Raw genomic sequence first — 21,631 nt, forward strand, 5'->3', positions numbered from 1 at the left:
CTCAGAGTATACAGATCATATCTTGGTCTCTATTATCCTCTTGTCAATTGCATTTGTACTTTGTGCATTTAGAATGAGAGCAGTCCGTAGACATCCAACTGCCTATTCATGTCAAGACAAAGCATCTCTTTATTGGTGCAATCTGAGAAGGGAATGCCCTTTTTCACTTTTACCTTCTCAGGATATTTATATATACAGATGCTATTAATGGTATTTATTTATATCCATGTGATATTCTGCCTTTTTTCAAAGTCAGTCTCAAGGCAGATTACAACCATTTGGGGGTCAGAAAGCACAGGATCTTTCGTTTTCAAGTCTACCTGTCTATGTACCTCAGTTGAGAGGGAAATGTGTAGAAGCTTCTTGTGATTGTAACTTGCCAAAGATGGTAATAAAATAACTGTTAGCTCCTTGAGCAATCACCTCAGGCCTTTGACTACTGTGTACTACTTTATCATGTCAGGCTGTTTAATTATTTATTTAAACAATTTATATTCCATGTTAAAGCAACAAATGTTGATCTAGATGGATCACAGTCAGACATAGAAGTTGTCCATAAATAAACACAACAGCAGAAAAGACAAAATATTACAAACATCTTTTAAATATAAAACCATTCAATACTTTGTGCAATCTGTCAGCTGTTAACATAAAAGATAATACTGAGATCTCTAAGCACTGAATTACTTAATGGGATAGGCTAAAGTAGGCGAGTATGCTTTTACTTTTTTTTTTTTTTCCCAAAATGTATTCAGATCAACCTCGTCCTTGATAACCTGTAGGAGCGCATTCTACAGTGTTGGGCCAGTCATTGAATGTGCTCTATTGCGTGTACTTTGAAGCCGACAAACTTTGAAACGGGATCTCAAGCAACGATTTACCTTCTGATCGCTGAAGAGAGTAACTCCAAAGAAGACACTTTAGTGCATCTTCAACTTGCAGCCAAATTGATTCAGACAGCATTATTTCCCCAGGTGAATGGAAATCATGCCCCCCCCCCCAAGTTCTTCAGCAAATTTATTTAGAGAGGGCATTTATTTAATACATCTATCAGAAGAAGAAAGACAACCAAAGTGTTCCGGTTTTGTGTTTCTTTTAAGGGTAATTGGGCAGGAAATATTAAAAAAAAAAAGATGACATTGGGCAGACACTAGGCTGGGCATTACTTTAAGAAAATCGGTAAGAGAAATTGATATTTTCAAAGATCCACTTGTATCGCATTCTAATAGCTCTAGGAAAACTTGAATATAATCTGCTTTGAAGTGCTGAAAAAAGTACAGAAAGTGTAATATAAAAATCTAAATAAATAAATAAACTTACAGGACCATGGTTTACAGACCCAGTTGAACTTGCAATAGACTCTGATTTCAGACTTCTAAAGGCAGCCTTGTCTGAAGGGCCAAGATAGATAGCATGATTCCTGGGCATGCCAGTACAAGTAATTAGTGGTAGGTCCTTTCTCTTTTGCAAGCCAGATGTTTTGTAGGTTTCAGTACATTTGTAGGACCAGCAGAAGAAATATCCAAAATTATTGCACTCCAGACCATTACGTCTATTTCCCCTGCTGGATTAGAGGAGAGGATAATATTTGAAAATCTATTTACTAGCAAAAGCTGAAAACAAAGGTGGTATTGCAAACTGAATTAAAGCAATGGTAACAGCCATAGTAGAGAGGAGACTATTTCATGGAAAATGAGAATCTCAAACTGTCCATAGTCAAAAGTAGTCAAGATAGAAAGAGAGATCTTAAAACAGGAAAAAGTTACCTCTGAGTGGGTCATTTGGACAGCAGAGCTGCAATACCATCATGCTTTGAAATAATTGACTAGCAGTCCTTAAAGAAAAAAGCTTTGACGTGAAAGTTCAAGTTCATCATGTTTCTGCTCCTAAAAAGGAGTGTGAAACATATTTAGATCTTGTATAAATATTGGGTGTATCAAATATTTTGGCATCAACCCACTATATAAAATAAAACAATGTATTTCACAACTATGATCAAGGCCAGGAAAGTATAGACACGCTAATATCTCTTGTCATTTGCCCTCATGGTCAGAATTTGAAATAATTTACAGTCGCTGCTGTAAGACTGATTATTATCTTCCATGATAATCTGTCATTAATTCCATTCTTAGCAATCCAAAGAAAATGACCACCCAGCATTTCTTCCCCTCACGCTGGCCTGTATTGAAATTCCTGTGGAACGTAACTGCTTTGTAAGATCTTCTCCCTTCCCCTTTTTTTAGTGGAATGTATTAAATTCTGTAACATGTCACTGACCCCAGCAGCCTGCACTGTGGCCAGCTCTCAGTACCCCTTGGCCAAGGTCTCGGCCTGGTATTTTGTGTTCCCCCTGTGGCCTTCTAGTATGACTTCCAGCGTCCTGGCTCTGCCCTGCAACCTGCAGAAGACTAGGGAGACGACCAGGAATATTAATTCATATGCACATTTATTTAAAACCGAATTCCATCATGCTACAAACTCATTATTAGCAAACATAAAAATCTCCTTCAATATCCTTAATCCTGTAGAAACCCACTTGACATGATAGTGCTCTGAGAGCGTTGCTGCATGTCATTCCCTTCATTTATGCATAGAATACCTTGGCGTATAGTGGTCTAAACAAGGAAATCGAGTGTTCTGCCCTTTTCTGAGTGGTGAGCATATTGTTTTTGATTGGTTAGAACATTGTATATGCATTTATTTTTTGAATCAGAATTGGATGTGGTGGGATGTTAAATGACGTGATAGAGGACAGCATGTTTAGCCGTTCACAATGGTGACGCTTCATGGCAGCTACGCCGGAGTTAGCAGATGCGGTATGGCAGGTTGGTCGAATATTTTGTGAGTTAGTTCAGCTGTATTACGGTTGCTGCTTTTTGTGTTGGGGAAGATACGGTGATTTAAGCTATTTGTATGAAGATATGGTTAGTAGAACATCTGATTTTAAGATATAGTAGTAAATGTATTTTGAATAGTTTATGAATAAGTATAGTGTTAAATTACATGGATTCATGTGAATTGGGGTTTGGTACAATCCATTGTTCATTTATTTTATTTATGGCTACTTTATATCAGGAATGACATGTTGTATTGCTATTACAATTTCTGAGTTGCCTAATGTTGGGAGAATACTATGGAAAATGCTGTGAACATTTTTATACTGAGAATGGTTTTGAGATTACCGGGTTTAATAACTGCTGAATGATATTTATATTGCAGTGTTAATGATATGGTACTTTAAGATTAAAGGAGGGGAGAGAGAACCTCTATAAGAGGTGGTTTGTAATATATGAGAATGATATATTTATGATATTTATTTGTGTTGCATATAGGGATTTGGTTAAATTTTCTCCCTGAAGAAGCCCAGGATTGGGTGAAACGAGGGATCCTTGTCAGGGTTTGCTCTGAAGTGGAGTGTGTCTTTGAAGTCTGACGGTATATGGGATTGAAGAGTGGAAGATCTAGTTGCACTGTCCTGGAGAAAATTTGTGGGACCGTTTTATGAGATCAGCGATACCCATTATTCATTTTTTGATCTGTCTTAGACAATCACCAATGCCAACAATCTTTGTATTTAGGTTATAATAGTCTGTTATATTGATTGTATTATAATTGGGAAATGTGAGTATGAGTGTGTATGATTAATAAGTGTGTGTGGGATTTTGCTAAAGATGTTGTAGAGAAAGCAGAGCAATCATATATATTGTACCTGTACTGTTTATACATGGTGTATGCAATATGATTGTTTGTAATAGATGTATTAACATTTGTACAGAAAGTTTGATATAAAAAAATCATTTTTTATGTATCTGATTAGATTTTCTGCTATTACATTGTAATTCTGATTTTCAGAATGGTCAGTAAATAATAAAACATCCTGTGGTTCAGAACCTTGCTCATGCATGTTGGTAGTTGCATGTTTCAGACTGTTTTCATGCTCTTTACATTTAAGCAACAACTCTGGATTTAAAATTTTATTTTTCCTGAGCTGGCAGGTTTTTTTTGCTCTTTTGGGCTTCCAGGGCTTAGATCTGGTACCATGAGCCTTAGAAGAGTTTAATTATTCCATTGTTTTCCGTCCCACTTTATATTTATTTTCAACCGGAGCAGCCCTCAGCTAGGAGCCTGCACTAGGACTCCTTCCAGAAGCCTATGGTGTGTAGTTTGAAAGGTTCAGTGGTGTGCACACAAAGTAAAAGACTGTTTTCCAAAACAACCAACTGAGCCAGAAAATAATAAACAAGGCAAAAAATGCCAACAGCAGAGGACTGGTTTGTGAGCAGTGTTCGTCACTTGCTGTGCACTGGGTGACTTGATGTCTTTGAGGCAGTGGAACGCGTCCAGCTTTCCAGCAGCTCCAAACAATTGGTATGTGTGCAGCGTAGAATGAATGGGGAACATTAGCACTGACATTTCAAGGGAAGCGAGTTGGCAAGATATGAGCAAGGCAAACTGTTCTCCTGGCAGTCTCCCTTCATCCATGACATTTTGCCATTTCTCTTTTTCTACGGGTGTGCTAATAGTGGCAAATTATTGCGGTATTCCATGTTGAATTATATCAGCTACTAATGTCCTTCCTGCCTCGCCCTTCCTTGAATGATTATATTGTACCGGTTTGTTTGGGTCTCCAGTGTTTTTGTTTTGGGTTTTTTTTTTTCACTCTAAGCAGGCCGCCTAATTCCAGTATGATATGGGGCACTGCATGCTCGTCAGCAGTCTGAGCCTTATATGGGTGCACCGGGCTCTCTGAACTGCTGAAGTCGTCGTTTGGCTTCAGAGGCTCGGAGGTACACAGACACAGTATGCAGAATTTTGGGCTGACCCCTGGTATCCACTTCGTAATTCAGCGTCTGCGTTTCCTAGAGGTATGTGCGTTTGGCAACTGAGTGTCTTCGCGCCTAGATTGAGTGTCCCATGCGTTCTCATCTAGTTAGTAAAGAGTTCATTTCTTTCACAAAATAGGTATTTGAAGCAGTGTTGTGTTTGTCATTCATACTATAGCACTTTAAATGGCAGACTGCAAAGAGGAATGCAACGCCAACAGCCTGCTACCTGCTTCACATAGCAACTGGCTTTTCCCTTTTTTTCCATTTGCAAAAGTGAAAGTTAGGGAGGAAGATGATACTGCCTTCGTTGACCTGGCACTGACCTTTGCTGCATTTGATGATGGATGGGAGGAAATTGAAATTTACAAGACAGCAGGCAGCTAGCCTGTAGTAGGACCTAGGTGAAAAGATGAAATTTGAGCTACTTAGTAAGAAAAAAATTCAGTGAAACTTTTAACCTATGCTGCTTTACCATGATTGCTAATGTCCAAAGTAGCATTAAACGAAAATTGCAACCAAATGTCGTCTTTTCTGTTTTTTTTGTATAAAGCTGTGCAGTTCCATACGTAGAAGCAAAGGCCAACAAATAAGTTGTAGGTGATGCCTTTTATTGGCTTGATTGTAATATATTTGCGACAAACTTTCAAAAGCGGTGCTTCCTTCATTGGGTCAGTGTAAAACTGAGCTAAGGATGATAACTAAATATACCAGTAACTTGTCAGTGGGATTACTATAGAGCTGTTTACTTCAAAGTTTGAGGAGATAGGGGTGATAATTTTCCTCATCCATTGCCAGACATAATAGTCCCATAAATTATTGAATTTTCCGTTTACACATCCCCTTCATCCTTTTACATCTCTCTACGTCTTTGACAACAGATGCCACTATGGCCACCAATGTAATGCAACCTGTAGTTTTATTTGTAGTGTTTAGCAGCATTATCTGTAGCTTATTCTGCACTAGCCTGATGAAGGGTAGCTCTCAAAAGCTGGTCACAAATGGATTGTTAGTGCAGTAAAAAAACAAAAAAAAACCCAATCCCCCTTACAACTTGTTTGCATATTATAATGCACTTGTGGTGTGTTCACACTTGAGCTGTAATTTTATTACTTAAAGTGGCTCGGGCTAGAATCTCCTGATAACGAGAGGCTCATGTACAGGGCGAAGAGTGGTGTGAGGTCTCGTGGGGTATGTATGACATACAATATGGTTTGGAATGTGTTTTACACTGCTCTCTGCCCAGGAGGCCGCTGTGCATATTTTTAACTTGTTGCACTCTAGTTAAATTATTTTATTATGCTGCTCTAATAGGTTTGTTTTTTTTCCTTTTTTCATGGGAGTATACATGTATACTTCCTTCAAGAAAAGCAGACAAATTTAATGTTTAGAGAGAGTATTTTTATTATGTTTTGATAACAGGGGACTTGGATTACATGTCAACATTTTTAAAGAACTGTGCCCTGCCAGATTAGACATCTAGTAACTCATATTGGGTTCTTTATGTAAAGGTTTTTTTCTTTGTAGTTAAGACAAATGTTTCTCTCATGATTTATGTAATATTTCTTGTGGGGCTAGAGCAGTTGCTTTGTCCATTTGTTCTATGCACTTGAGCAATATATGGGCATACCTTTCTGCAGAAAAATACATGCATAAACCATCATATTGCACACACAAACATGAAAACAAACAAAAATGTAAAATCTATCAAATCCAATTCTGCTTTTATCTATAATTAGGATTTCAGTGCTCTCCTACCAATTTGAATGTGTTAAAAAAAATACAGATTTTTATTATTCTGTAAGGTAACCCTAACCTTTGTAGTTTCCTATAATCTACCATTTGGGGCCGTCCATAAATGATATCACTCTCCGACGGGGGAGAGGGGATGATCCCGGTTGGGATGTGGAGTAGAGGGGCTTGAACAAAGCGTGACATCACAAAGTCAGAGTCGTAAGATTACCGTATCATGGCAGCAGTGGTGTAGCGAGGATCTCCGGCGCTTGGGGGCAAGTGCATTTGTGCACCTCCTCTGTCCCCCCCCCCCCCACACCAATTTTGAGGGGCCCCCAACCAATTGCACAAATAGAATATAGAGGGATAGGATAGGCAAGATGTCATCAGTATTTTGCTTCTATGGTGATGCTGCAAAGCCATGCAGCAACACAAACATCAGGCAGTTCCAACCAAAATTGTCAGACCACTGAAGGTGGCTGCCAATCGACAATGTGAGCTGATGGTGATCATTGCACATGCAGAGAATGTAGAAAGCATGGAGTGGCAAGATGAAAATCTAGATCTACAAAGACTATCTGGCCCAAAACATTTTCTGTCAGCAGCGTCCTTGTTGGCACAATGGCAGATTACTTTTCATCGCCATGGCAGGTGAATAGTTCTTACAGTAAAACAGTTCAGCATCTTAATTATTGGATTTTGCAACATGGAACAGCTTTAATTATACTTACAAACTGACCACAGTGCGAGATGAATGCCTAAACTGTGTACAGCACTAATGCTGTTTTGCTCAAGTAAAACATAGATTGATAATTGTTTGCAGTTAGTTTTGTAGCTTAATGTAAGGGGGGGGAGGGTTTCTAAGTTTGTGGCATTATAATTGAAAGGGGGTTTGGAGATTTGTAATGAAGTGTGATGAGAGAGGGTTGGGGGGTTGATTTCCTGCCAAAATAGTGTGACAACCTCTATGGATGGCCCCTTTGGCAAGTTTGTTTTCCTTCAGTTGTTAATCTAGGTTATTTACTTCTGTTAGCCCCTTTTGTTCCAGTTTCTGGAGCACACCAAAAGCAGGATATTAACAGTCCCAGCATCAGGCAAAGGCAGCTGGACTTAAGGAAGCTCTGTGCTTCCAGAGCAAGCAAGTACAAAGACAGGACTACAACTCCCAGAAGACGGGGAGATTGAATATTCCATTGAGGCTCGTGAGGTGGAGTCTCTGAGAGTAGAGTGAATGGAGACTCTGACTTCACCAGTGAGAAAAGTGAGCTGAAATGCATGACAGAGCTAGCCAATGGAGGAAGAAGAGATGGAGTTCCTCTCTTCCTAAATGCAGTGAGGAAGTGGGCCATGGGACACGATCAGTGAGCAAGAGGTGTTAGAAAAGCAAAGGAGGGAGATCCAAGATGGCGGATCTGGCAAGATGCACTTGAGAGTGCTCTTGGTGGGCTCTTTTTTTTTTTTTCCTGAATATGCCTCATTCAGCCAGGAAGCGGTGGGCCAGAGAACGGGAGGCTCCGCCAGCTTCTTTGCCAGTGCTGTCGGGCCCGATGAATGCTCATGTGCTGAGGGGAGCTCTGAATCTGGGTGGTGCCTCGCTGGGGAATGTTCGGGAGGAAGCTGTACCCGACATTTTCCTTGAGTTAAGGACAACTCTCTCCCTGGTGCAACAGACTCCTCCATCCAATCCTGCTGAGGCAAGATCCAGTGTTCTGCCTCTTGAGTTTGTGATGCCTGATGGGGGAGAAGCTGCGGGCCCATGATTAGAGGTTGGTAGTTCAGCAGGGTTTGGATTTTGAGGCCCCTGCAGCCACAGCTGAAGACAGAGATACAGCCATATGCCCTGCTTCTCAGCGAGTGGAAGGACATCTCGATCTACGTAAAGTTTTGAAATCAGATTTGGTAAGACCTAATGTGATTACCTTGGATACTAATTGGGAGGCTATTCAAAATTTAAACAATATTTCTAATCAAATGGATCCTATTGTTAATTTTCTGGGTAATCTAGATAATCATTTGAAAATAGTTGAAATAGACCTTGAAGGGAATAACAAATCTTGTGAGACTTTGAAAAAAGGTATTGTTAATATTACTGCAAAGCAATCAACTATGATTAAGGAAAATCAGTCTATTTCCTACAGATTGGAACAATTAGAACATCAAATAAGGTGGAAGAACCTTCGTTTTATAAATTTTCCAAGAGATCCTCTCACCACTCCTAAAGTTATGTGGAAGAAATATTTGACTGAGATACTTAAAATTCCAGAGCAGGCATTACCACTTGTGTCATGAGTTTACTACATTCCTCCATTTTTAAAAGAGTTCCCCTGATCAAAATGGGATCCAAGTTTTAACACCGCTTGTGCTAACTCAGCTGGACTTTACCAGTTAATTGGAAGCCACTCAGAAGGATTTAGTTACCCCCTGCTACACTTACGGAATCTGATGGGGAATGGATTTTAACGATGTTTTCTGTCATCGTTTGGAATCCTTCGTGGATTGCAAAGTCTCAGCTTCTCCTGATCTGGCCAGATCGACCTAAAGAAGGAGGAGGCAATGTTTACTGCCTAGGCCCTCAATACTAGAGATGGGTGCTTTCTTCATACTGACATTTCCATGTAAAAATATTATTAAATACCAGAATGCTTCACATATTTTTTTGCTCTATCTCAACTTTCCTCTTTCCTCTCCGATGAAATGCCTAAAGTGCTAACTTCTTCTCCTACTGTTCCTGATGGGCTGAAGGTTATGGCATTTTAGGTCCGCTTAATACTGATGTTGGCGCTCCGTATCTAGATATTTGTTTTAATTCTTTCTTAGTAATATTCCTGTGGTTGTGAAATTCAATCCTACTTTTGAGGACTTTGATAGAGATATGTACATTTGTTCTTGTTTTCAGTTTCCTTTTTGTGTTATTCTCATATGTCTCTGAGATTGTAATTCAAGTATGTTTTCTTGAAGTATATATTTTGAAAATGCATAAATAATAAAGAAAAAAAAGAAAAGCAAATGGATGCAGACTTGAGAGCTGCAAAGAAAAGGAAAGGATTATTTGTTCTGGGCATTCTTGGGGCATTGTTTATGCTCCAAGTGGATAACCATAGCAGGCAGGGCCCAGAAAAGACTGTAATTTTGGGAAATGTTGTCACAGTAAGTGGAGAGCCACAGTGGAGGAGGCCTGATAAACTTGTTACTCGTTATTTTTCCTGTTTTCTAGTGAACTTTGCAAAGAAAGCATAATCTGTGTGCAGGGAACACACAGGCCAGTGTAGGTGCTCTGATATCATACCAGTCTACCTGTTCCGCTCTAATTTTAATTTCTTTATAACTTTACACATCTCTTCCTTCCCTGCTAGTAGGAGGTGGAGAATTTCTGGTTACTTTAAAAATTGATGCCTGGTGCTTGCCTTTGACCTGGAATAATCCACCTTACTGTTGCAGACCAGAAGAAAGTAGCTGCTTTCTGCAACTGGCCCGGCTTGCAAGAAGCTGCTGCGTTGCAGTGTTGGAGGAAAACAGCAGCCACAGACCTAGACTGGAAGAGAAGAAGAGCTACTGTCTGTAGGATCCCAGCTGTGGCCTGGTGCTGTACCGTGCCCCGTAGAAGAGAGGCTTGAAGGAGTTAGGTAATGGTGGTGGAAGACAGGCTGAGAGTGAGGAGAGAGTGGGAAAAAGAGGCTGGGGTGAGGTAGAGAAATGAAAAAGATGAAACAAATCTAAGCCCCCCAGAATACAAAAATATCCAAACAACAAAGTAAGGAAAAATGAAAAAAAAAATTCAAAATGCAGATAAAATGAGAATAAAGAACAAACATGCTTCCTAAATTTCAAAAGTAGATATAAAAAAGCCAAAACCAGTTATAAGGAACTATGCATTTTTACCCTGGCTTCTAAAAAGAATTACAATTAGTTTGGTACCCAAGTTTTCTAAATATTTTTCCACCTCTGCTGGAGCTTAGTTTATAAAATAAGTTTTGTGGATGGGGTGGTGTATGTGTTGGGGGGAGTTACTTCCTGCCTAGCTTGTTTCCGGTTCAGGTGTTGTGTGAATCTAATTCTACTTGTTCTTTCAGCTTTAGATAACTCATCTGTGCTCTAGGGTGCTCTTGCTATATTTTGTTTGCTTATATCCTATACTTCAAAATAATAGGCAAACTCCTTATTCAACCTAATCAAAAATGTGACCACATTCTTTTTTTGTTTTCAATTACTGTAGTATTTTCATATCTGCCACTAATCTCATGATTTGAAATACACTTGGTTTCACCAAATGCTTTTTAAATGTAGTAATTTGTTTCCATACATCTACTACTGTGCAGCTTTTGATATGGCTCTGGCTTTTTCAGAGTAGAATATGGACTTATATTTTATTATTTGCTCATATTTCTGGAAATATATAATTCAAACTTAACAAGGGAGGAAATATATATACAAGTTATATACAAATAAAATTGGTACTTGTCAGCAAACAGGGGAGACATTCTTCTCCAATTCATTAATTAGGCCATATTAATAGAAAATCTGTAGAACCAATTGCAGTAAAGACATCTGGTATTTTTTTTTCTTCCTCCAATTTTTAGGGACTAGGGATAGGGCTGCTGGAGGGAAAAAGGGGAAACACTATGTATTTTTGTTAAGAATATTATTATAAAGGATCTCTGTGATCCCTTAGTGTCTGTGATTTTCAACATTCTTTTTTTTTTTTTTTTTTTTACAAAGCAAAAAACCTCTGTACAGAAACATTGGAGAAATAAACAATGAAACAAAATTTACCTAGACAGGAAACATAATTATCTCTAAAATGGGAACACTAGTCGAGTGGGGGGGGGGGGGGGCTAGAAACATATAGAGGAGATCAGTATAATTAGTAAAATAGTACACATAGGAAAAGGCTTTTTTTTTTTTTTTTTTTTTTTTAAACACCCTATCAGTTTATAACCTAGGAAATATCTTGGGTAGTTAAGCGGGCATTCTTTTTGGCCTCCAAGACTGGACTGAAAAAAATAAACACATTAGCATTCATCTTAAGGACACACTTGCAGGGATATTGAAGAAGAAAATTTGCACCAATGTCCAAAGCATCTTGTTGCATATTCAAAAAGGCTTTATGCCGCTCTTGAGTAGATTTGTCCAAGTCAGGAAAAATCTGCACTTGACCCCATAAAAGGAACCATTAAGCAACAACCAATCACTGAGGCGCCAACAGACAGCCAATCACAGGCAAGCAAGGGGGAACTTTAAATCCCTAACCCGCCCGGCGCCATTTCTTTATTCTTCCTGATCGCGGTGGTGTTTGGCCTGCGCAATTGGCGCCTCAGTCCCGTCGGGGTAAGGCCACTTACCAACACTCTTTCCCACAACCGGGCTGCCGCTGATCGCCAGACCTCCAGAGCCGTCTCAGCCGCTCCTCTGCCCGAAAGCCGGCCCCCAAGCAACAACCAATCACGGAGGCACCAACAGACAGCCAATCACAGGCAAGCAAGGGGGAACTTTAAATCCCTAACCCGCCCGGCGCCGAGCATCGCGCGCCTTCGGCGCGCGACAAAGGGGCAACCCCTTTGTTGCGCTCCTTAGTGCAGCCCCAGAGGGCAGCCTCGAATTTCTTCATCTGGAACCCCTTCCCCTCTCTCCCCTCGCCCCTTCTACTTAGCCTTGGGTCCATAATCATTCTTTTTCTAAGTTCAATAGAATGCCTTTCCCACTGAAAATGCACATCTATACCATCCCCATCATCAGTAAACCCCCCAAATACAAAGAGAAACCGCCGAAAATTCATCCCTTACAGCAGAAGAGACTTATCCCTATTACTATCTCACCAGTCACACAACTACTAGGCCTTTCATTATTTTCACTGACCCTCTTCAATGCCCAGTCCCTCTCAAAAAAATCCCATATCCTTAATGACCACCTCGCAGAGACCAAACCAGATATCTGTGCCATTATAGAGACATGGTTAAAACCCATGGACTCAGTACTTTTAAATCAACTTCCTACCCAAACCTACGACATATTCTCGTTCCCCAGACCGAAGAAAAGAGGAGGCGGCCTGCTTTTAGCCGCAAAGAAAGACCTAAAGATAACTCTGCAACAATCCCTTTCAAGTTCAAACCTTGAAGGGGCATGCTTTAAATCCAAACAACTACAAATATGCCTCATATACGCACCCCCAGGAAAATTAGAGGCTGACCCATCCCCCACTATAGAATTCATATCTAAACACATCAATTATGACTCCCCTGCTATAATAATGGGAGACTTTAATCTACATATTGACTCGAACAAATGCTCCTCCAACTGTGAAAATTTCCTTTCTGCTCTTAAACACCTGGGCTTCAAACAAATCATAGATAACCCTACCCATAAAGCCGGACACATTCTGGATCTGATCTTCGTGAACGTAGGCATTGCTCCATCATCCCCTCCAATTTGCACGCCCGTACCCTGGTCGGACCACTTTATCATCACAACAATCCTTAAGACAGCAGATCTTCCACCACCCTCTCTCCCCAAATCCACAATCCACTTCAGGAAACCATGCTCAGCAGAAACCATTTCCAATTCTCTTGATAAAGAACTACTACAGCTCAACCTCTCCAACGTGAATTCAGCCATAACTTCTTGGCATGCTATCACCAACAAAGTCGCCGACCAAACTTGCCCTCTAACCACCAAGGTGATTCACAAAGCTCAAGACAACAGAAAACCCTGGTTCACACCCGAACTAAAGGCCATCAAGTTAGAACTTAGAAACAAAGAACATATCTGGCGCAGAAATCCCAGCTCACTGATTACCATGAATCAAGCAATCTACAAATCTACACTCAACAAGTACAGGAACACCATCTTCAAAACAAAGAAAGACTTTTACGCTAAAAAAATACACTACTTCATATTTGACTCCAAAGCTCTCTCTTCATATGTATCCGCCCTCACCAAACCCCCTCCTCCATCTTTTCCAGACGACCAGGCTCTTTCCAAAGCTAACGAACTCACATCTTTCTTCGAAGAAAAAATCATCAAACTCGCCAAAAAATTTCACACGTCCAACTCAACCATCACCCTATTGCAGACTAAAATATCTCAGCAGAACATCAGATTAGAATCCTTCGAGCCCTCCTCATCATTCAATTCCTTCGAGATTACCTCTTCACTTGAAGTTATGAATATTCTTAAGAAACTCAAACCCTCTTCGCACCCTCTTGATACCATCCCTTCAAACATTCTCATATCAATACCAAACTCCATAGCGAAACCCATCGCAGAAATCATTAACTGCTCACTAAATCAAGGTCACGTTCCCGACTCCCTCAAACAAGCTATCTTGAAACCTCTCCTAAAAAACCCGAATCTGTCTACAGAGGAACCAGCGAATTTCCGTCCCATCGCTAACCTTCCCTTCATCTCAAAGATCTTGGAAAAAATAGTAAATAAACAGCTCACTGATTACCTTGAAGAACACAAAATTCTGGCACCATCTCAATATGGATTTCGAAAAACACTAAACACAGAATCACTGCTGATTTCCCTCATGGACTCTGTTTTCCTAAGCTCAGAAAAAAGACAACCTCACCTCCTCATTCTCCTCGACCTTTCTGCAGCCTTCGATACGGTCAACCACCGATTAGCTGCAATTGGTATTTCAGGCACTGCCCTAGACTGGTTCCGTTCATTTCTCAACAACAGATCTTTCAAGGTAAAAATCAACAACAAAGAATCACAGGCAATCAGTTCAAACATGGGAGTTCCACAAGGTTCATCTCTCTCCCCAACTCTCTTCAACATTTATATTCTACCTCTCTGCTTCCTCCTATCCAAACTGAAAATCAAACACCTGGTTTACGCGGATGACATACAAATCCCTATTAGGAAATCAAACACCTGGTTTACGCGGATGACATACAAATCCCTATTAGGAAATCCCTTCAACTGTCTCTAATCTTCTGGGAACAATGCTTTAAAGAAATTAGCGCACTCCTCACCAAACTCAATTTAGTCATCAACAAGGACAAAACAGAATACCTCATCATCTCCCAGGAAGAAAACTTCATTCACAGAGAGATCCCATCCATTATAATTGATCAACCTCAAAAAGACATCGCCTATCTCAATCCACTTACACCCATTCTAGACAGCCTCAAAAATACATCCTACGTAAGAGACTTAGGCGTTCTTCTGGACAATCAGCTGAACCTAAAAAGATTTGTAAACAACACAACCAAAGAATGCTTTTTCAAATTACAAGTTCTGAAAAAGCGATATATTCAAGCACTGATGATTTTTGAGAGTCTACTTTGATTGACGGAGGACATTTTAAGAAAAAAGAAAACATTTCTGATAAAAAATTATTTTTGAAATTAAATAAAACTAAAAAGAAGGCGAATGATTGAATCAGAAAAGCCTACCAAGACACCCTGGTCATCCCTCAAGCCAAACCTCCGCTAAGGAACAGGGCTTTTTCCACTGCAAGTCCTTCCCTTTGGAATTCACTGCCACCAGAACTCAGACAAGACTCTTCCCACCAGTCATTCAAGAAAAAACTGAAAACCTGGCTATTCAGCCAAGCATTTCCCTGATTACTAACAAGCCGCTTTTCAACTTGCTATTTTGCATCTTGCTTCGCTCTAAATGTATAACTCCACCTTCCTCCCCACCCCATTAAACTTCATTTCCCCTCCCTTATAAATGCAACTTTACCCACCCATCCTGACCCCCCCAACCCCTCCCCCCCCTCCCCCCTGTCTTACCCTTTCCTTTCCTCCCTGTACCTTATCACAATTGTTCGTTCGATTCACTCACGTGGAAGTTAGTTATCTAAGGACTTCATGTTACCAACCTCTTGTAAGGCATCTGTACAATTAGGAATAGGAATATTTCCTAATACAATGTTTTTTTAGACATTGTTTTTTGGTCATTTATTTTTTTCTTCAATTTAACTATTTACTGCTATTTAAAAAGCTCTATTAAAACATTAAGACTTTTAGACTTTTAAGACATTGTTTTTTTGTCATATATATATTTTTCTTTATATTTAACTGTTATTTAAAAAGTTCTTCGTTATATGTAATTGCCCCCAAGCAAGTTTTTCAACTGTTCTCTGTAAACCGATTTGATTTGCATATAATGTAAGAAGATCGGTATATAAAAAACATAAATAAATAAATAAGATGCAAAAAATAATGCCTCATAACTAAACTCAAATCCTTTTGATTGAAAAGAACAAACCAGGGGGGAGGACCCAAGAGGATGGTTTGAGGCAGGCGTGGTTTCATTTTGCTCCAGCAAACGTAGAGGGTCATTTTCTTACCATATCGCGTGCGATAGCTTCATAGGGGCGGCCGTCGGGACCATCAAAAGATATTATTGGAACACTCTTTGTCTCTTCAATCAATGGGAATGATATTAAGCATTTGCAAGGCAGTGAATGCTTCTATGATATGAGAGCGCTTTTCCACTATTAGGAGAATTGAAATCGTTGGAAAATTATTCTCGGCGCTTGAAATCTAAGGGCTCATTAATTTTCCTAGAGTTTCTGGAGAACCTTTAATAGCTAGAGTGAGGAAATACTTCATGGATGTGTTACAAATTTCTTCTGAAAAAGTTCCAGCTTTAACTAAATTTATGTTTATTCCGTTTAAGCAGATGGGAGATCAATCTCTTGCTCCTCCTAATGCAGTAAATATGTTTAATCTGACTGCCTTTTTGGAAAATTCAATGGAAGAGGTCTCTGACAGATCTATTCTTCTGATTTTCAATATTCTTTATAAAAGTTACTTGTAATTGGTTTGGTAATGTTTCTCTAAATTTCTGATGCCAGTTCAGTGAAATATATGGAGTTGCAATGATGTCACTACTGCAACTTCATGTAAACAGTAAGATCAGAAACCAAGCTCCCACTATCATGTATTACATTAAAACAGAATTAAGGATGGGATTGGGGACATGGTGGGGGAAGAGAGGAGCACTAGAGAACTTGATACTGTGTAAACCAGGAATGGCCAATTCTGGTTCTCAAAAGCCACAAACAGGTCTGGTGTTCAGGATATCCACAATGAATATACATAAAACATGATTTTCGTGCACCACTTCCATTGTATGCAAATATCTCATGCATATTTCGTTATGATGTCCAGAAATCCAGACCTGTTTCTGGCTCTTTAGGACTGGAGTTGTCTGTCTTGAGGGTGGCCGCATGAGAGCTGTATTCTGAGGAACAAGCCAAAAATAAGTAAATCTTTTAATGTAAAATTGCTTTTGCTTTCAAACAGCCAAGAAAGCTGTTATGGACAGTGGAAAAATCAGGAAAAATAGATGTTACATGGTGAAAAATGTCCAAACAGTAATCATTACCACAGAAAATGACTGTTGGCATGAAAACAAAATGAAGCTTTTCTTACTATGATCATGAAGAAGCTGCAGAGAATCCTGGTGTCAACTAAGAAATGAAAACAGAGGTAGCTTCTTTTACAGCCCAATTCTTTATTGCAAAGACAATGAATGCACTGCAATAAAGAACTCCCTTGTTGGAAGATACTGTGAGACTGCTACAGAACAAAGTTAAATTCATGACTGAACTGAAAAGAAACTTCAAAGAAGCAAATAATATGTCAGAGAAATTGAGGCATATTGGGGATTTCAGAGGGATTGGGAAGTAAAATCTATGGAGATAATTTCTACCAAATATACTTGAAATTGAGTTATGAAGAACTTAGAGACTGAAAGAGTGCTTATAGTGCCTTTCCATAACCACAGCAACAAAAAAATTCCCCTATTTAATTGTGATTGGTATCTTGCCATCTCTTTCGCTGTTGGAAATCCTACAAAAAGAGGCATCACTGTATTTCAACCTGTATTCAGGCATCTGTACTGTGGGATGGAAAAGGAAATGTGATTGTTGTAGATCTGAACAAAATCAAAGTACTGGAAAGGAAGAAAGATTCCAGTGCGAGAGGAACTAAGAAACACGAAAGCAAGGTTTGAATTGTTCTGTCCAGCAAGGATGAAAGAAACAAATCATTTGAGGATTTGCAAGAGCTACGAGAAAACAAAATGGGGGACGGTGAAGATGGTGACAAACGGAAAATACTGGGCTGAGATAGGATTTTTTATGTATTGTACCCTGGCAAGAGATTACGTGGTGATTTTTGATTTGCACTGTTAAAAATCGCACAGAAGTTTGTATATGGGTTTGGAATTAAGTAAAATTTGATTATAATTAGATTAACTGCAGAAAATCTGTGAGTATTTGGGAGATTAAAGTATTGAGTCAAATCATGTGAAGCTTGTGTAGTTGATAGTTTTAGGGTCTGAGGTCAGATTGTTTGGTAGGAATTGTGAAGTCCTGTGGTACGAATTTATTGGTAAAAACAAAATGAAGTCCTGTAGTGCATATAACAAACTGCAAAACGTCTTCCAGAGATTTCCTAATGAAACTGCATCATAGTAACGAAGTCTGTATAGAAATTCTGCAGCACTGTACTATTAGATCATTTAACTTTAAATGTGAATCAATGGGTTTTGCCAACAACCTTGGGCTTTAATAAACAACCCACTATCACAGCTGTCACATACCTAGAGGGAGGGCCTAGGGCCGCAGTGAAGATCTGGGTCACAAGATGACCTCTGACGGAATTATGGCGTCCTAATAGGTAGTAGCTAATAGGTAGGACCTGAGGCACCATGTGTGGCAGGAGGCAGAAGTGTAAACTGGGTTATTAAAAAAGGTTGGATAGTTTGTAGAAGATAAATCCATAAACAGCTATTAATTAATAAGCAGTAGTAGCTTGAGATTATTTGATGTTTGGGTACTTAGCAGGTACTTGTGACTTGAATGGCCTCTGTTGGAAACAGGATACTGGGCTTGATGGACCCTTGGTTTGACCCAGTATGACATATCTTATTTGTCTGGCATGTGGTTTTTTTTTGTTTTTTTAATCTTTTCCCCTTTGGATAGTACAGGTGGATCTTAAATTTCATGCCTTGCTGCTTTATAAAGAAGATGATAATCTTAGCTAAGAGGTTGTTGAGCTTTTTTTATGCTGCTTTATGCATACATTTGTTTCCAGGAGCTTTTCTCCATCCTGTGTTTACAGCACTTAAATGACTTTTCGCCATTCCTTTCTTTGGTTCATGCATTAGTACCTGTGTGGGATGGAGGCGGGATGTCATTCCCTTAGAACAGCGGAACCAACCAGTGTGCCCTCATAGAAAAAGTCACCACTGCCTGATGTTCAGATTCAAGCCAGCACGTTTGTTTCTGCTCTCAGCAACAAGAGACACCAGCAGTGGCTTTTGAACACACAGAGCTTCCTTTCTGCGAAACTGTGCCATCATGCATGCTGCTGCTTCTTAGCTGTAGAGTCAGCCCCAGAGTATGTTTAATGGGCAGCATGCAGGGTACATACAGGTAGCTGGATCCCCACTTTGTGCAATTTACACATTGCCACAGCATTTTCTTCATCTTCCCTCTCCTCTCCTCCAGAGTCTCTGCAGCCCACATCCCATTCTTAATTGAAGTAAACATAAAGCATGCATTTTCTTTGTGATGTCTATAATGGGGTTATAGCCTTTCTGTGTGCGCTAATTACAGGATAGACCAAGTAAGGCGATTGCTTGGGGTTTTGCATACTGCTTTGCAAATTGCAGCTCCCAATTTGGTTACTTGTAATCTAGGGTATGATCTGGACTTGCTGGATTTAGCTTGCAGAGTGAAAGTATTTCAAGTTGTCTGATGCTTGCTTTTGTGTGTCTCATTCATGGAGAGCACAGAACATTATTGTATATTATTCTGCTCTTTGAGACAGTAGGTTTTCTGTCTGTTTCAGCTGTTCTTATTGATCCTGATAATTTCTTCTGTGGAATGTTTCCACATTAAGTGTTTTGTGAAGAACTGAGCTCATACGCACTATTAATGTGGTATAACATGCTCTCTATGGCCTGAAGCTGAGGCATACATAGCCATTTTTGGTTGAAACTGCATGATTCACTTTTTAAAGATATTTGTTGATGTGTTACGAAAAACCTACATACAGACTTTACAGAAAAAAACCTGTATAGTATCCTGGTAAAGGATATGCATTTTTGTGTTTCTACTTATAACACTTCCTAGTTTGTTATTTTTGGTGAACTGAAAGTTTTACTCTTGGATATTCTATTTTTTTGCCCAACGCATTTTATTTATTTATTTTTTTGAGTAGAAAATGTTTTGTAAGGTCAAGGAGTCATTATACTGTTGCGTTGGAAGGAGGGGAGGTTCAGAGGAAATTAGAGGGAAATACTTGTTTAATGACAGGGCAGTAGATACTTGGAATGACCTGCCAGTGGAATTCAGATATGTTTGGGATAGATACAAAGGGCAGAGGAAGCTGAGGACTAGAGATTAAGCGGGGTCTGTGGTGACACAGTATGCAGAGACAACTGGGCAGACTGAGGTTCTTATGTGTTGACAGTTATTGTGTTGTTAGTCTTATGTTATGGCAGCTTAATACTATGAGCATTTAAATGTATAAACATTATCTTGGTGATATTGAATTGCTGGTCACTAGATATCAAAAACACAGAAGTGTGAAAAGTGCAATTTTCTGTACTTGACAATGATCAGCAAATGGCAGAAAGATTTGCATTGCTGCATAAGTATGGATGTGCTGCTCTGGGGCCTCTGGGTGTGCTTTCATTTAAAAATGATACAAACAACAATGAAATGTTTCAGTTTGTGTTTTAAAAAATTAAATGAAAAATTATTTTAATGCGCTTTAAAACCATTCATGCCCACTGAAATAGAAAAACGAAAAGAAAAAAGACCAGCAACAAAACAAATCCACAAAAAAAAAAATCCACTGTATACCCCTTTTCTGTGTTACGCCCGTCGATCGCAGACGGCTACAACCACTAATGCTCACCTCTTTCTTTGCTGACTTGTCATCTCTTGGAAGAATGGCGGTCTCTGCCAACCACCGCCGACCAGCCTGGCATTCCTGGAACGGCGTGGGCGCTGCCGACTGCCATCTTGTTTCAGGAATTACCTAGTCGTGCGCGTGCATGGGCCACCTTTGTACACGTCATGGCGGGAATCTCGGGGGCATCGGATGACGTCATTCATCTGTTGTACTTAAGCTGGCTAGCCCTTCGGTTTGACGAGTTAACAAGGAGTTCCCTCGTTGCTGAATTCCACTCCATCCTTGGACTTCCGGTTCCAGACTCTACTCTTGGCATGAGACTGTTGAAACTTTAAAAATCAGCTTCAAGGTGCTGCCCCAAGAACACACACACAGGTCCACTAGTACAGACAAATTTAAGTTTATTATTTAATATTGAAATCCAATCATATGAGACCTCTGGAAGACTCAAAGTTAGAGCCTCATGTTTTTATTTAAGGTTCTCCCTGCGTGTCTTAGTGTTTGTCAGTGAGTGCTGACTTTTTATAGGTAAAACATACAATGATCCCTAATAGGACTTCATAGAGTATCAGGTGCCACGTGTCCTGTGTCCAAATCAGACAACTTATGTCTAAGATACCCTGGTCCCGCCTCCCATATTGAGATCCAATTAGGCCTAGGATACCCACATGTCTGATGACTAGTTTCAGTAGGCCACGTGTCTGATGATTAGTTTCAGTAGGCCTTTGTTCTGTCACTCGTTCCAGTCTTGATCAGACTCATAATCTCATGGAGATCTCCAGTTACACTGGGCCCCTCAAGTCGAGACAGTATTCTGTGAGAACATGGCCTGGTCCATGTGTTCGTTATGACCTCATGACCCTCCATCATATCTGAATAGGCTGAATTCATTCCAGATGTCTCCCAGAAGCCATTCAAGCTCGGGTCAGTCTGAGTTTCTTGTATGCCAGAAGTTGCATTTAGGTCAGAGACAGCAAAGGATTCTGGATAAGCTGAGTGAACCAAAGTCTGAGCCAAAGTCTTCATGTTAGGCTTCCCATATATCAAGACGCTCTGGGTACCCGTTCCTCGGGGGCCCTCCTTCATCTCTGGCTATCCGCTCTTCGGAGGGCCTTCTTGCCTTGGACTTCCATTTGTCCTGCTCCCCGGGACCTCTCCTGGAACTACCTCCTGTGAGTACCTTAC

The 21,631-nt window shown here is 39.9% G+C and overlaps 1 protein-coding gene across 5 annotated transcripts in view; it reads left to right on the plus strand.

Moving 5' to 3' along the window:
- The window catches only part of MPP7 (membrane palmitoylated protein 7), a 745,631-nt gene that overhangs the window by 52,336 nt on the left and 671,664 nt on the right, over positions 1 to 21,631 (plus strand). The window contains exon 1 of one of the 5 annotated variants that reach the window (XM_029588637.1): positions 4,745 to 4,865. The exons of the other annotated variants lie outside the window; for them this stretch is intronic. The gene's annotated coding sequence lies outside the window, so the exon portion shown is untranslated. Of the gene's footprint in view, positions 1 to 4,744; positions 4,866 to 21,631 lie in introns of those variants that run through there. 5 annotated transcript variants of the gene reach the window in all.

This window comes from Rhinatrema bivittatum, chromosome 2 (genome assembly GCF_901001135.1).
Source record: "Rhinatrema bivittatum chromosome 2, aRhiBiv1.1, whole genome shotgun sequence".
NCBI classification, from domain to species: domain Eukaryota; kingdom Metazoa; phylum Chordata; class Amphibia; order Gymnophiona; family Rhinatrematidae; genus Rhinatrema; species Rhinatrema bivittatum.